The sequence below is a fragment of the Microtus pennsylvanicus genome, chromosome X, assembly GCF_037038515.1.
Source record: "Microtus pennsylvanicus isolate mMicPen1 chromosome X, mMicPen1.hap1, whole genome shotgun sequence".
NCBI lineage: Eukaryota > Metazoa > Chordata > Mammalia > Rodentia > Cricetidae > Microtus > Microtus pennsylvanicus.
Genome location: NC_134601.1, coordinates 20,959,260 through 20,974,723, shown reverse-complemented (window position 1 = coordinate 20,974,723; position 15,464 = coordinate 20,959,260). Strand labels below are relative to the sequence as shown.

At 40.3% G+C, this 15,464-nt stretch overlaps 1 long non-coding RNA gene and 1 pseudogene across 1 annotated transcript in view; one reads left to right on the top strand and one right to left on the bottom strand.

The window, feature by feature from the left end:
• Positions 1 to 707: 707 nt before the first annotated feature.
• Positions 708 to 15,464, bottom strand: part of LOC142840218 (uncharacterized) — a 184,880-nt gene continuing 170,123 nt past the window's right edge. The window contains exon 4 of the long non-coding RNA XR_012908913.1: positions 708 to 1,224. This is a non-coding gene — a long non-coding RNA (uncharacterized LOC142840218). The remainder of the gene's footprint in view (positions 1,225 to 15,464) is intronic.
• LOC142841802 (vigilin pseudogene) lies at positions 10,213 to 12,240 on the top strand (annotated as a pseudogene).

Below are 15,464 nucleotides of genomic sequence, written 5' to 3'. Positions count from 1 at the left end.
CATCTATGAATAGAGATACTTTGACTTCTTCCCTTCTAGTTTGTATTCCCTTGATCATTAGTTGACTTATTGCTAGCTAGAACTTTAAGTACTATATAGAATAGATATGGAGAGAGTGGACAACCTTGTCTTGATTCTGTGTTTAGAATTGTTTTGCATTTCTCTCATGTAATTTGATGTTGACTATAGTTTTAGTATATATTATCTTTATTATGTTTAAATATTTTTGTTATGTGCCTAACCCTGACAAGTATTTTGTCATGAAGGGGAAATAGGATTTTGTCAAAGCCTTTTTCAGAATCTAAGAAGATGATAATATAATTTCATTTTTTCAGTTTGTTTATATGGTGGATTATATTGACTAATTTCCATATGTTGAAACTTCCCCACATCTCTTAGATGAAGCCTACTTGATCATGGTGTATGATATTTTTTGATGTGTTTTTGAATTTGGTTTGCAAGTAATTTATTGAGTATTTTTGCATAATATTGACTGGCCCTGTTTTCTTTGTTTGTTTGTTTGTTTGTTTGGGAGAATTTTAATGACTGCTTCTATTTCCTCAGGGTTTATAAATCATTTAGATTGCTTATCTGCTATCAAGAGAACTGTTCATATCTTTTAGATTTTTAAATTATGTGTGTTATTCTTTTTTTCTGCGTGGTTGGACAGGAAACATGAGGCGCACAGCGGTCCCACATGGGTAAACTTTAATCGGGGGGGGGGTGATGACAGGTGAGGGTTGGGGGTGAAGAGATGAAAAGGGGCGAGTTATGGCGTTTCCCATTTTTAAAGGGGATCCAGGTGCATCTGGGAAAAAATGTCCTGCGCATGCATGGCTGTTTGTCGTGGGAATTGTAGTTCGGTGGGATGCTGTATCCTCTGCTGCTTCTGGGAATTGTAGTCCAGTGATCCTTCTACGCATGTGCGAACTTTTCATCTCCAAAAGGAACAACATTTCACCCTTTTGGTTTTATTAAAAAAATTGGGGGGGGGGAGGATTGAGGGTCTTAACGGGTAGGGAATGGGGGTGTAGCCCAGTCTCTCATGACTGCTTCCTGCTGGCTTTGGGCATCGAGGGATCCAGGGAGTGTCCGATTGTCCTGATAATGTCCTGTTGATTATGTCCTGTCCGCTGATGTTTTGAGGTGGCTGATTGAAGAAATCACATCTGTCTGGAAATCGCATCTGTCTGGCTCTTGAGTAGCAGGGTCATCGTTAAGATGCTGGAAAACAAAAGTCGCATTAGTAGAGAGAAAGAAAAAATTAAAAAGGAGAGGGGATTTGGGAAATTGAAGGGGAGATTTGGGGTGGGGGGACTTTAGGAGGTCTGGGGTTAAGAATGATAAAAAATTAAATGGTACTTATTCCGTTAATTGAATGGTACTTATTCCGTTAATGATCCTTTTGTGTCTGCTTTGTTCAGGTGGGTCAGGCTGGCGTCTTGGATCTTAAAGAAAATATCTCAAAAGAAATAGATTTTAATCATGTATTCCTTAACATTTTATGAGACACTGCTGCAGGCAGTGACGAACCTGTTATGTCAAGGAACTTTGTTAAGAATTTGCTTACCACTTGAACTTTTGGCTCGTGTTCAATGATGATTTCTGTAATGACAGCTGGATGGTTATTTAGGAATTTAAAGAAGGGGGGGTGTGTTAACACAGGAGGATTAAGTGAAGGATGGGACCACTGTTTTCCTAAGACTGGAGTAGAGGGGGCTGAACCTGGTGTCCTTTGGAACTTAAGAGAACAAGGTCCTGTCTGAGTTACCATGTGTGGAGGATTGTCTTGAGCCGTGGAGATGAACAGTTTAAGATGTGACAGGTGAATCCAATGAGGAATTCCCTCAAGCTTGGCAGCTGTGGGAGTTAGAAGAATTACTCTGAGGGGACCCTGCCATTTAGGGGAATGGAGTGAGGGACGTTGGCCTGGAGGTGAGAATAATACCTTATCTCCTATTTTAACCAGCGGTGGACATGTGTTAGCACATGGTTGAGGTAGTGAGTGATCTGTGAAGTCCCACAGTAGTGAGCATAGGTGGAAAAGGAGGGGAGTGAGCAGGTGATCAGGAAGGGGAGAGGTTCCCGATGAGAGGCCAGGGGTTAAAACCGGCCGCCCATACATGAGTTTGAAGGGTGAAATGAAAAGGTGGCCCTTTGGGAAAGCCCGAAGCCTGAAAAGAGCCAGAAGCAGAAGCTTTACCCAGTCGAGGTGGAATTCCTGTGACATTTTAATGAGGGCTTCCTTTAAAGAGTGGTTAGTCCGTTCTACCTTACCTGAAGACTGAGGGTGGTACGGTATGTGGAAATTCCAGGGGATTCCCAAGTGCCCTAGACAGATTTTGAGAAATCTGGCAAGTAAACTCTGGGCCATTATCTGACTGAAGAGAAGTTGGAAGTCCAAACCAGGGAATGATTTCTCAGAGAAGAACATCAGAGACTGTCTGGGCACTCTTGTTAGAGGTGGGGAAGGCTTCGACCCACCCAGACATTGTATCAACCAAAACCAGGAGACATTTAATTTTCTTGACTGTGGACATATGAGTAAAATCCAGCTGCCAGTCAGTTCCCAGAGGGGAGCCCCTGGCCTGGTGAGTAGGGAAAGGAAAGCTGTGGTATTTAGTCCTGGGATCTGACTTCTGGCAGATCTGACAGGAGGCCGTGGTAGCTTTTAGGAACCTGATATCCTCAGGTGTGGGTTTGATATATGTTTTTACAAAATGAAGTAGAGCTTTTTCATTGGGTTGTAAAAGCTGGTGAAGGTAAGAAAGGATCTGTTGGGTGTCAGGAGGTGTCTGCGAGGCTGTGGGCTGTGCTATAAGTACTCCCTGAGGTAGCTGAGGCAGACCTGGGCTCTGGAGTGCTGCTGTCTTAGCTGCTCTGTCACCGGGGTTATTTCCGAATAAGATGTTCAGCAGCCGCCAAAGCACATATGCAGGGTGCCCAGCCCCGAGTGGTGAGGTCCATCTACTTTGACAGGTAAGCTACAGGTGTGAAGGAGGGTCCCAGTTGATGACCTAAGACACCCAGAGCATAGCCCTTCTTTTCTGCTACGTAAAGAGCAAAGGGGCAGATTAAATCTGGGAGAAGGAGAGCTGGGGCTTGGGTAAGGGCCTGTTGGAGTCTCCAGAAAGGTTTGGTGATGGTGTGAAGAAGGGGCTCATGCAGAGAGCCGAGAGCTGCTTCATATAGGGGGCGGGCAAGGAGGGGGAATGAGGGGATCCAGGAACACAGGAAACCAGCCACTCCCAGGAAAGATAAAACCTTTTCTTTAATGGAAGGAACTGTAAGAGATTGAATTACTTTTTTCCTGTCCAAAGTGATGGCCTTTTGGGTTGGGGTTATGGTTAATCCCAAATACATTGCCTGAGTGGTAGACAATTGAGCCTTAGAAGGTGAGACTCTATAGCCCTTTTTGCGTAAGAAATTTAATAAGGCAGCAGTATCAGTCCTGCTGGTCTCCAAAGATGGGCTACACAGCAGGATGTCATTGACATAGAGTACAAGTTTTGATTTAAGGAGGGACAGTGAGAGCAGACAGAGACCACAGCCTGGCCAAAGAGGTGTGGGCTGTCCTGGAATCCCTGAGGGAGAACGGTCCAGGTTAGTTGTGTGGAGAAATTAGTTAGTATCGGGATCTGTCCAGGTGAAGGCAAAGATATTTTGAGATTGAGGGCTGAGAGGAATAGAGAAAAAGGCATCCTTGAGGTCTAAAACTGAGAAGTGGGAGGTTCCTGAAGGGATGTTAGACAGAAGGAACAACAGCAGAATTAATGAGCCTGAGGTTCTGAACCAAACGATAAGTCCCATTAGATTTTTTGACAGCCAGTATAGGGGTATTAAAGGGAGAAGAGGTGGGACAGAGCAGCTCTTTCCTCAAAAGATCAGAAATTATGGGTTTTAGTCCTCTGAGGCTTTGGGAAGAGAGGGGGTACTGAGCTTGAGTGATATACTTGGTGGGTTTTTTTTAACTAAATAACAACGGGGGAATGGTGATTAGCGACGGCGGGATTTTGGGTGTCCCACATGATACTCCGCGGCAGCACATGAGCGTGTGAGCGGAGGGGTGAAAGAAGGTGCAAGGCGGCAGGCGGAAGGGGAGCCCAGAGGGGCTTTGGAAGATCGAGGGGGGGAGGGCATAAAGGGGATGGGGAAGAGTCCAAAGAAGCTTCCGGCTGCCTGTGTGACCTGCTGCGGGGAGAATGGGGAGAAGCTTCCAGCTGCCTGTGTGATCTGCTGCAGGAAAAATGGGGAGAAGCTGAGTCAGAGGGGCTAGGCGAGGCCCTTGTAGACCTGGAACGGGACTTTTTTGGGTACCTAGAAGGAGAACGGTTAGGTGACCTGGAAGAAGATTTACGCGGGACTCCCGGAGACCTAAAAGTGGAATGTTTAAAGGCGTTATGGGGAGATGTAGGTGAGTCCTTCCTGTGCCTAAAAGAAACTTTGGAGGAAAGAGAAATAGGCCAGTTGTCGCTCGACCGGGCAGAGCGGGAGGGGGTGGCCCCTCGAGGCTAGGGGGGGTGGAGGTTCATCCGTGGGGGTCCATGGCAAGAGTAGAGGGTTCCTGGAAGGATGGCATTGCAAAGAACATGTGGGCAAGTGAACAGTGAGTGGCAGTGGATGGGGTCAGTTTTGAGGGCCATGTAAAAGAAGGCCATGATATACATCATTTCTTTCCATTTAGCTGAACGATGGCAAAAGTTAGCTAGCTCCCGTAAAATATTGGGGTCAAAGGAGCCATGACGAGGCCACTTAAAGTTTCCCTGTAACGAATATCTTGGCCATGTCTTTGAGCAAAGATGGATGAGTGTAGATAACTTAACGGAAGGAATTAGGTCATGAGGCTGAAGAGCTTCCAAAAGCTGTCCTAGGGGAGAGGACGGGGGAACTGTTTTTGAAGGCTTAGCAGCCATGGCTAGAACCGTGAAAATATCCGCAAAAGGCACCCAGAAGATGCCACGAACACTGGCAAACTCTGGACACAGGCATCCAAGTGACCAGAGGGCAGTGTTAATAGCCTGACTGAACCGACCCTAGCCTCCGACGGGATGCAAAGTCCCGGGTAGGGGGGGACACAGTCAGGCCGGAAGGTGCTCAAACCATAATGAGCCCGTACGTAAAGAGGACAGAAAAAGATCAGAAAGAAGAGGTGAGAACTGGAAGCTCCAAGCTTCTAGGCACGGGTAAACACAGGTCTAGCTGAGGGTGGAAGGCAGGGGGGGGTGTTAGAACCCTTACCCAGGACACGCCAAAGAAAGCTGGGAGCTGAACCAGACAATCTCCGGGTGAGAGGGGACGGTAAGCCAACCCAGGTGAACTCACAAATTAGCCACTGTTGGTCGCAAAGGGCCATGTTCAGATAAGTGGAACACTTGGGGGCGGTCGCAGGTCTTCAGTCCTGACCTTGTCCCGGGAAGCGCCAAAAATGGGAGCCACAGCCTCAGGTGAAAATACCGGGACGTTGCAAGCACACAGCACCAACTGTTATTCTTTTTTTCTGCGGGGTTGGAAAGGAAACTTGAGGCACACGGCTGTCCCACATGGGTAAACTTTAATGGAAGGGTGATGACAGGTGAGGGACAGGGGTGAAGAGACAAAAAGGGGCGAGTTATGACGTTCCCCGTTTTTAAGGGGGATCTAGGTGCGTCTGGGAAAAAATGTCCTGCACATGCATGGCTTTTTGTCGTGGGAATTGTAGTTTAGTGGGATGCTGTATCCTCTGCCACTTCTGGGAATTGTAGTCCAGCGATCCTTCTGCACATGTGCGAACTTTTCGTCTCCAAAAGGAACAACATTGTGGAGTACAGATTTTTGAATTATGACCTAATGATTCTATGTATTTCTTTGGTGTCTGTTTCTATGTGTCCTTTTTCTTTTCTGAATTTGTTAATTTGAATTTTATCTATATGTCTTTTATTTAGTTTGGATAAGGGTTGCCTATCTTGTTTATTTTCTTAAGAATCCATCTCTTTGTTTCATTGATTCTTTGTCTATTTTTTTATTCCAAACCACACTTTGATTATTCCCTGTGATCTAATACTCTTAGCTATGTTTGCCTCTTTTTTGTCTAGAGCTTTCAGGTGTGCTGTTAAGCTGCTAGTATGAGATCTCTCCAATTTCTTTATGCTAACTCTTAGTGCTATAAATACTTTCCTCTTGGCATTGCTTTCAATTTTGTCCCATAAGTTTAAAAATGTGCATTAATGTGCATTAAATTCTAGGAAGTCTTTAATTTCTTTATTTATTTCTGTCTTTGCACAGTAGTCATTCAGAACAGAGTTGTTCAGGTTTCATTAGTTTGTAGTAATCCATGCTGGTCTAATAGGATGCAGTTTTTTTCAAATTTCTTATTTCAGTTGAGATTTGCTTTGTCATTGAGTATGTGGTCACAGTTGGACACTACTCCATGAGGTGCCGAGAAGAAAGTATATTCTTTTGGTTTTGAGTAAAATGTTCTGTAGGTGTCTGTTATGTCCATTTGTTTCAAAATATCTGTTAGCTCCAGGATATCTCAGTTGTGTTTTTGTCTAGATGATCTGTTCTTTGGTTAAAGTGGGATGTTGAAGTCTTTAACTATCAATGTGTGAGAGTCAAGTGTGATTTAAATTTCAGCTGTATTTCCTTTAAAAACATGGGTGACTGCATTTTGAGCATAGATGCTAAGAATTGAAAAATTATCTTGTTTGATTTTTCCTTTGATGAGCATGAACTATCCTCCATCTCTTTTGATTACATTTGATTTGATATCTATTTTGTTTGGTATGATAATGGACACTCCTGCTTTTTTTTTTAGGTCCATTTCCTTGGAAAATCTTTTCCCAAACTTTTCCTCTGAAGTAATATTTATCTTTGATGTTGATTTGTATTATTCATATAGAGCAGAAGGATGGATCCTGTTTTCACATCCAGTGTGTTTATTTGTGTATTTTTATTGGGGAATTGAGTCTACTGATAATGAGAGACATTAATGGCCAATTATTGCTGCTTCCTGTTACTATGCTGTTGGTGGTGATGGTGGAAGTGTGTGTGTGTGTTTCCCTTTTTAGGGTTTTATTAGTATGAGATGATTTATTGTCTGTATTTTTTTGTGGATGAAGTTAACCTCCTTGGTTTGAGTTTTCCTTTTAGTACCCTCTGTTGGAATAAATTCATGTATATTGTTCTAAACTTATTTTTTTATGGACTATCTTTTTTTCTACTTCTATAGTAACTAAGTTTTGTTGGGTATAGGACAATGGACTGGCATCTATGTTCTCTTAGACTCTTTAGAACAACTGTCCACCTTCTTCAGGTGTTTAAAATATCCATTGAAATGTTGGTTATATACTTCTAATATGTCTTCCTTTATATATTACTTGGCATTTTCCTTTGCAGCTTTTAATATTTTCTTTGTTCTGTATGTTTTGATTATTATATGGTGAGGGAACTTTCTTTTCTTGTCCATTCTCTTTTTTGTTCTGCAAGTTTTTATTACCTTTAAAAGCCTGTCCTTTAAGTCAGATTTTTTTTTCCAAAAAAGTTTCTTAAAATAATTTTCTGGGCCTTTGAGCTGAGATTATTCTCCTATTTTGAGTTCCAAAGTGGTTGTACAAGTTTTTACTCCTACCAGCAATAAAAGAATATTCTCTCTTTTCCACATCATTGCTGGCATGAGCTGTTACTTGTGGTTTTTATCTAGCAATCTGACACCTATAAGATAAGGGAGAAGTGGGGGAATGGGGTAAATACACTGGTCATGTATGAAATTATCTATAGGTATAGTAATTTATACCTATGTCCATTTCTGATATAGTTGATGTAGCAGCACTTTAGTAAGTGATCAGTAGTATGCTTTTTTAAATTTTGCTACTCATAATACTCAAGATAGTAAGTGTAAGTACATAAACTATAAGTTATGTTTAATAAGTGACAAAATTATATGAGTCATTTAATAATAGTATTTTAAAATTTGTTTCAGCTAAAATAGCTATATAATAACAATAATTAAGACATTTCTTTAGATACATACATATAAAAACATGTTTCTATGAAAAAGAAAGTATAGATGCTACCTTAAAAGTTTAAAAAAAAAGGAGATGTCAAATGGAAAAAGAACGCTAATAGAGTAGTATATATCTGTTTGGACTATAAAAGTCAAATACATGAGACAAAGACCAAGCAAGAGATGAACTAGTTTAACAACAGCATAGTGAATTAGAAGAAAGTTGAGAGATAAGGTACAACATTTTGGTCAGTACTTGTTATTACTGTGATGGAAATGAATGAATGAAATTTTTAAAAAATGGTAATAAGTATTTGGCCAGCTTTAGAAAAATAATTTTGCATTTATAAAATTCAAATACAGTTCACACTGGACTGTGATAGTACATGCCATTAATTTAAGCACTTCTGGGATCATATCCCAGAAGCATATGGATCTCTGTGAGTTTGAGACAAGCCTAGTGAGTTCAAGAGTATCCAACGCTATTACAGAGAGAAAGCCTATCTTGAAAATAACAAACAAATAAAATCAAATACAGTTAAAAACAATAAAATCCGGATATTAATAATTGAAAATAGAGAATAAGTTTCAAAGAATCCTGAGGTATTCATTTGATGATACTCTGGTCACTTGTGGAAGCTAAGAGATAGTATTGAACATTTAGGAGTGATTAGTGGTTATTTCAGTCATATTCTGAGTTATGAGTCTAAATAACATTATATAGGAAAAGAATACTATGGAAGGAAAGAGTTCAAAGAAGCAAGCATTAATAACTTAATATGTAGAATTCCATTAGAATGAGGTATTTTTCAGAATTAAAAGAGGAATAAAGCATTGTATCTCAAAAAATGAAGATTTAAAACAGGACTTAAACAGTAATTGAGGCTTATCCACTGTGCAGACCATAAAATTTTACTATTATGAAACTACCAGAGTAGGCAAGATATATTTATAATTTAGTTGTATATGGTGGGAGAAATGGAATTTTCCTGTATATGAGCATGGGAAACTCATGTAGGTAATGGAAACCTTCTGCAGATAAATTAAGACATTTCTTATTAACTCTAAATTTGTTAAAATCCCATAAATTGAAAACATGGAAGGTGTTAATTTTTCTACTTTCATATTAATTACATATTATTTATACATAATTGGTTTCATTGCAATTATTCATAAATATAAATGTTATTTTATTATATTTTTCCTTGTTACACTCTTCACTCTTATCTTCTCCTATTTTTCCAATATCCCGTTTCCCAATTAGCCCCCATAATTTTTCCATGTTTTATTGTCAGGGGCAGTAGGCCCCAACATAGAAGCTATTTTTTCCTAATTTGACCGGTAAGGAGGTGCAAGAAATAACCAGACACAGTTCACACAGTCATCACGAAAGGGCATCTCAGGCTTCATCAATCCTGAAGATCTACCTGTGTTTATTATACAAAACACCTTTTATCCCCCGGTAAACCAAGGTGGAAGCTCATTAATATTCTCTTTCTGGGGGAAGGAGGGTGTGGCACTAGGGAAACACCTGCAACTTAGTCACCAGCTTTGGCAAACAACTCTCCCCAGGCAATCTACTTTTTAACAAAGGAGAAAGAAGCAATACATCCTGGCCTTTTTCTTACTTGTTTGGCAGGGTTGCTTCTGCCTAGTGGCCAGTGAGCCTGCCTGTAAATTATTTTATATGAAATATAGGCCCACAATTTATTTATATGAAGATCCAGACAGTTACTTTCAATTCTAAGTTATAAATTTTAAAAATTGTTACTGAAAATAAAAAAAATTAGTAAATGCAGTATTTTTAGAGACTTAGATAACTGTATTTTTGCAAAAATATTTTGTAAATAAAAGCTTATACAAGTGAAAAAATGAGTCTGTTTGAAACAATGAGGTTTGTTTATGAATGTCATAAGAATTCTTAAATGAGGAACATTTTTTGAAAATATTGTGAATGTTTCCATACAGTCCTAAAAATCTGAGTTTACCTTGTGCTCATATAAGGACAGATAAATAAGTGAAATTCTAATATACTCATTAAATGAATGAATAAAATAATCATTTTATTGTCTTTATCCTATTGATTACTTTTGAAATAAATTGTGCCTTTAAATATTTATTCTTTTCATACAGTAATATGATAAAACATAACTACAAGAAGTTTTTATGTCTTGGAGCTGCTGCTGAATGATCTGCAACACATCTGAATTGCAAGTACTTGAAAATCAACAATGACTTCTAAAAGACAATACATTGTATATCCAAATAGGTCTTTCCAAAGGGAAAACCATGCTGCCAACCTAAATTTAAGGGGGAGGGTTAACTTTCCATCATCAAGTTGCAACTCAGAGAATAACATCACTTCCAGAAAGCCAGAAAACCGTGAAGTAACTCGAAACTGGATTCTCTCTATGCATAAAAATGCAGCCAAAGTTTCTGAAGTTGAAATTTCAATTCCTCCTGGTCTACACAAATCCCTTACTGATTCTAAAGAGTCTTTGATTAGTTCAATCATGGAAGAATGTGGTAAAGTCCATATTCATTTTCCAAGTACCAAATTGGGCCCTCAAAAACTCATTATTAGAGGCCCTGCAGAAAATGTGGAAAAGGCTAAGAAAAAATTTCTGCAACTTGCAGAAGAACAAACCAAGAGTTATTCTGTGGCTGTCCCTGTAAAGTCAAAGTATCATCAATTTCTTATGAGTGAAAATGGTGGCAATCTTCATAAAATCTGTGAGAAGACAGGGACACGTATAATTTTCCCTACCTTTAAGAACAAGAATCAAGAATCAGTAACAATCATAGGGACAAAAGAGGCTGTTAAAGATGTGCAAAGAGAGGTAGAGGTTTTACTGAAAGATCTGGAGAATGTGGTAGAAGATAGCATACTAATAAATCCCAAATACCACAATTACTTTGTCATGCAAAGGGGACAGCTTTTACAAAAAATAATTAAGGAATATGGTGGAGTTTTTATTAACTTTTCATATGCAGGAAAGGAGAGTACAAAAGTCACAATAAAAGGAGCAAAGGCTTGTGTTGAAGCAGCGAAGAAACATATTCAAGAGATATTTAAGGCTTTGGGTTCCCAAGTCACAACACGGTGTGTTGTGACCCCCAAATTCCATCCTTTTATCATGGGACCTATATGCTCTAGTATGCAACAAATTACAAGAGATTTTAAAGTTCAAATGAAGATTCCAGATGCAGAAAAACCAACTACAAATACACGTCTAGAGCCTCAAGATACTGGAAAAGAAAAGGGGGAAAAGAACACTAAAGGGCCTGCTTCAACTTCTCAAAAAAAAGGTGACACTATTTCAGGAAAAGCTGAAAACTGCAAGACAGCCACCCAAGCTCTGGAATCTCTTGTTCCTGTCACTGCTGAAGTCCAAGTACCTTTTCACCTACATCCATACATAATTGGGCACAAAGGAAGTGGTTTACGCAAGCTAATAAAGGAATTTGAAGTTCATACTCAGGTAATACAACCAGGAGGAAATTTTCATATCATATCCATTACAGGCACAGAAGCAAATGTAGAACAAGCCAAGATGAAGTTGCAAAAACAAGTAAAAGCTTTACAAATGGAAACAGATGACCAGACATTACGAAATTTTAGGCAAACATTCAGTTTAGATCCCAAATATCATTTCAAGATCTTTGGTAATAAAGGTATGCTTATTTCCCAGATTTGCACAAAATATGATGTTACTGTTCATCATCCAAAGAAAGGAAGCAATCCAATGCAAGATCAAATTACCATTTCAGGTTCTAAAGACAACATCCTAGGAGCTCGAGATGCAATAATGAAAATGCTGCGTAAAATTGAAAAAACAGTTTCTAAGGAAATCCCACTGAACCATCATGTTTGTGCCAATATTATTGGATTTGGTGGAAAATACATTCATAAAATTATGGAAAAATTCCAAGTAGATATCCGTGTACCTTCAAAAGTAACCCGTACTAATTCTAGCATCATTGTGAGTGGATCATCTTGTAATGTACAAGACGCAATTAACTATATCTTGACTCTTGAGAAGCATTTCCTGTCTGTTGGAAAGTATGAACCTCCACTGGAACATGTTAAGCATGGTGGTACTGGCCACATAGCTGCAGAAACATCTAAGACTTTTCAGAAAAGAAATGCTCTTCGTAATGCAAAATCCACTTCCCATCCTCCACGTGTGGACAATTCTGAAGATTTTCCCAAAATGAAACATCAAGTGCCTCCTAAACCTCATCCTTGGAGACCATAACAAGGTTTAAAACAAATAAATGGAAATTGTCCCAACCTGATTATCTGAGACTGCTGATAGCTTTTATTTTATTTTGTTTATTTATTTTTATTGAGAAAAGGAAAAAAAGTATCCGCTTCCTCCCAGCCTCCCCTTTCCCTCCCCCTCCTCCCACCCCTCTCCCCCTCCCCCAAACTCCTCTCCCCCTCCCTCTCCAGTCCATAGAGCAGTCAGGGTTCCCTGCCCTGTGGAAAGTCCAAGGTCCGCCCCACTCCGTCCATGTCTAGGAAGGTGAACAACCAGACTGGCTAGGCTCCCACAAAGCCAGAACATGAAGTAGGGTCAAAACCCTGTGCCAATGTTCTTGGCTTCTCATCAGCCCTCATTGTTTGCCATGTTCAGAGAGTCCGGTTTTATCCCATGCTTTTTCAGTCACAGTCCAGCTGGCCTTGGTGAGCTCCCAAAAGATCAGCCCCATTGTCTTAGTGTGTGGGTGCGCCCCTAGTGGTCCTGACTTCCTTGCTCATCTTCTCCCTCCTTCCACTCCTCATTGGGACCTTGGGAGCTCAGTCCAGTGCTCCAGTGTGGGTCCCTGTCCCCATCTCCATCCATCACCAGATGAAGATAGCTTTTATTTTAAAACTGCAGTAGCTTTTGAATGACTGGCTAAATTCTTACATCTTTGCTTTCAGAACATCACTGCTGCCGGGCAGTGGTGGAGCATGCCTTTAATCCCAGCACTCGGGAGGCAGAGGCAGGTGGATCTCTGGGAGTTCGAGGCCAGCCTGGTCTGCAAGAGCTAGTTCCGGGACAGGCACCAAAGCAACAGAGAAACCCTGTCTCGAAAAACCAAAAAAAAAAAAAAAAAAAAAGAACATCACTGCTTAGATACTACATAACATTGTAGTGAAAATGATGTGCTTACACTTAAATTCTTGCAACATATAGCAACTTAGTTAAAATTTTCATTCAGGACTAGATCCTGATAATTTGACACCTATTGTATTAAGATAGTCCATACATAACACAGGTTTCCTTTGCTTCACAAAAGCACAATCAAATTTACTCTTTTTTCTTCTTTCATTACTTCTAATTTACTTTCATAATGGGAAAGTGTTTTGTTCATACATGTTATGTCTTAGAACATAGAAGAGAATGCAAATTGTGATCAGTGCACTGTGCTCTTACGAAACATGCACATCAAATACAGCATACTAGTAGTACTCCAGAGGCACGCAAATGCTAAAGACCATCAGATTGCATTAATGGCATTGTTTTATCAGATTACGGTCCTATTATTGAGGTACTTGAAAATACTATGGTATTTTTAAATATTCTACACACATATTTTAGAAAACTTCCTTAAAATTTTCAACCCAAGAACAGATTACATTTTCATCTTTCTTCCAGAGAACTTTTTAGGCTTGGTAATTTTTTATTATGTCAAGGTTGTTTAATTGTTTTTTTCATTAATTTTATTTTTGAATGGTCTGTCACTACCAAAAGTACTACTGATAAAGCTATAACTTTTGTTTGATTTCTAAAATCCATATCCTCCAGTATTTGCCATATTTTAGTTGAGGTAATTGCCCAAATCTCGTTATTTTCACAAGGCTAGCTTCAATCCACTGAATGGTTAGTATAATGCGTGCTTACCAAACTCCAAAAACCCTCCACTTGGAGGTCTCAAAGTTGATTAGCACTGTTCTGTGTTGTGCCTGTACCAAGCTATATGTTCCCAGTCCAGTTGAGCTTTATTTCATTTCCCCCACAGGTGTTTAACCCAAGATCATTACCTGTGGGGAAAAGATTGGAAGGGTGTTGCCTAGTGAAGCTGACTGAACCTTAGGGTATCTCAGTTTTTTGTACACCTATATATGATCTTTCCAAAATTCTGTAAGTGCATACCTAGCACCACACAGAATTTATTATCTCTAGATTTTGAGAGACCCTTACCCCTTATTCTTAAAGGGACGAGAATTTCCTAGCAGAATGTTTTAAAATTAGAAACAAAAACTAGCAGCACTTTCCTTCTACCCCTCCCACCTGGGGGATTTAGAGCAAAAGGACACTTAGCCCAGCTAGCCACCTGGTGATAAAGAAAACAAAGAGAGAGCTGACTTAGGATGGGAGGGAGCAAAAGACCTTGCACCCACGCCAAAAAGCCACTTCGAAAAGCCATTTTGTTGTTTCACCTTTTAAAAACTAACCCCACAAAGAATTTTTAACTTCTCTCTCTCTCTCTACCTTGTTGTTTTGGAGTAGTGAAGAAGTTCCTGGCCAGCCAGTAATTGCCTGTACTCACCTGTACTTACAATAAAAGAGTTAACTTTGCCATTTGCAGTCCTGTCCTCTCTGCTTTCTGATGGTCTCCGTCTTGGAAGGAGGACATGCTCTAGGCACAACATTTGGAGTGTTGGTCTGGAAGCACCCCACAGGGACTCCACCAGGACATAAGCCCAGAGGTTCAGCTCATTAACATCTGCCCCTAATAGAGTGCTCTTTTCTTGTCTATTAGTTGTCTTGTCTGTCTGACTGTGGCTGCTTTGGTACTTTTGTTTTGTACCGGTTGACCAATTTGGGATTTTGAAATTGGCAGTTTGCTCCAAGGTTAGCAGACAGGGGCTGGCATTCTCCTAGCCCTGAATCATTTGCAGCCACCTCAGAGGCAGCCCATTGGTTTCAGGCACCAAGAAGTGATCAAGAGGAGCCCCTCCAGGACATTCAGTGGCCTGTTAGGATTGTTTTGGATACATCTATCCACACAGGGAGAAAGAGGACGTGCCACCTCGTGCTCAATCCTGGGAATGTGTTGAAATTTGTGTCTTGTTGTGTTAATTGCTGGTTTTTTATCTTTCTTAGCTTTTTCCTTAAACCCTCCTCTTCAGAAATGGGGAATGCCCAGTTAACACCCCTAAGCTTAACTCTTACACATTGGAAAGATATACAGGACACCATAAGCAACCACAGAGTAACTGTCAAGAAGAAGAAGTGGATCACCCTTTGTACACATGAATGGCCCACATTTATTGTCAGATGACCAGCCAGCAGGACCTTCGATGCAGCAACCATCCACTGAGTGGAGGAGATAATTCTCCACCCCCGTGGTAGTTACCCTGACCAAGTCCCTTATATTGTCACCCGGCCAGGGTTAATAGATAGAATAGGAGGCCACCTCCCTTGGATTATACCATTCTTAGTCCCACAGTGGACCCAAGTCTTGACTGCTAAGACTAGGGCACCTC